The 1,626-nt window shown below is 36.3% G+C and overlaps 1 long non-coding RNA gene across 1 annotated transcript; it reads left to right on the forward strand.

The window, feature by feature from the left end:
* Positions 1-498: 498 nt before the first annotated feature.
* On the forward strand, positions 499-1,129 carry LOC130508449 (uncharacterized). The gene is made up of 3 exons (XR_008942890.1): positions 499-591; positions 676-846; positions 928-1,129. It is a non-coding gene; the product is annotated as an uncharacterized LOC130508449 (long non-coding RNA).
* Positions 1,130-1,626: the final 497 nt, after the last annotated feature.

Genomic DNA, 1,626 nt, shown 5'->3' on the forward strand with positions numbered 1-1,626 from the left:
TTAATGTATTCTAAACTCTCCTCCGTGGTATATGGACATCATTCTAATTTTTTAAACATTTAGTTTAGTAAAACTTCATATACTATTTTGATTAGTTCACTAACTATTATGAAATCTTTTTTATTTAGAGAAACAAAGACAACAAATCTTCTAAACCTCTTGACCATCATTTTATGTGAGTGCTCCATGAAACAATAAATTAAAACCAGATTTTCATATTTTTGAATTGTTTCAAAACCCATGGGTTAAACCCTCTAAAATATTGAATTTTTCGATAAATGTTCTATATACTAAAGTTTGTACTCTTTACTCTTTTAAAAAAAAATTCACACCACATTCTACATTTGAATTAATGTATTCGAAACTCTCTTTCATGGTATATGTGCATCATTTTAATTTTTTAACATTTAGTTTAGTAAAATTATATATACTGTCTAGATTAGTATAGTTACTATTATAAAATCTCTATTATCTAGAGAAACGGATAGAAAAAGGTTCTAACCGTACTGGGCGATACTTTCTGGATTTCCGTGGCTTGGTACGGAGGTGGCTAAACTGACTGGAATCGAGGCTTCTGAGGCTGCACAGATTGTGGGAAAGAGCTATAATAAACATCTAAATATCAGCGTCTATTATACTTGTGCAAAAGTGATAATGGTTTTGACCGGTTTGCAGGGGATAGGTGTTAATTCTCAGGTCGACACTGACCTGCCTCGATCACTCCTGATATCGTTTGGAGTACCTATACCTTCCAGATCTGACTAAAAGACTTCAATTTTACTGCAAACCACCACCAAACCTTTACCACTTCCCGCATATATCCTGCACGAGAGTTTGCCTTTTGCTGTGAGTATTAGTCACTTCTCCTAATGTGAATTTGCTGGTTATAAAAATAAATAGTGAGTGTCTTTGTTATGTTGATAACAGGAAGGTGTACAAGTCCCTGAAGCTGTGACACCAGGATCAGATGCCAGACTTGCTAACACCTTTGAAGTTGCAGAGAAAGCAGCAACTACATCTGATGTTTCACTTCCCGGGAGTTTAGCAGCAGCTAAAGAACAATGTTTATCTGGAAGAGAATGCCCAGAAGAAAGCACGTGAGGAATGAGTCCCCTGTGAGAACCTAAACAACCACTTCTTGTCCTTATCGATTAATGTTTTAGCATCTTTCAACTTTGCTTTCATCTATTTCCATTTTTTAAGAAAAACTCAGTGACGTGGTGGTTGTTATTTCTTTTATCAATACAAATCTTTCTAACAATAAGCATCCACATGTCTTGGATTTATAAGTTCCGTAGTCATGCATCCTTCAATAGTACATTCGAACAAGCCAGCACTTGAAAGTCTTATAAAATGTAGTATAATGGAGAGCTCATCCGCTTCTTCTTGGGGGAAATATGGAGAGCATAACAGCTCCTACCACACCAAGTCATCCATCTGCAAGTCCTGCAACCTCCTATAATCCTCGATGGCAGACTCAGAAGAATCTTGAGAGTATAAACGGATTGGTGATAACTAACTCCCCATCGATGAGGTTTGAATAACACATCTTTTGTCTTAGTGTGTGTGAGTTTATGTCATGTGACTGAAGATCCGATATCTAACCAACATGGCAGGTTCCAACCC

Source organism: Raphanus sativus, chromosome 2, assembly GCF_000801105.2.
Source record: "Raphanus sativus cultivar WK10039 chromosome 2, ASM80110v3, whole genome shotgun sequence".
Classification (NCBI taxonomy): Eukaryota; Viridiplantae; Streptophyta; class Magnoliopsida; order Brassicales; family Brassicaceae; genus Raphanus; species Raphanus sativus.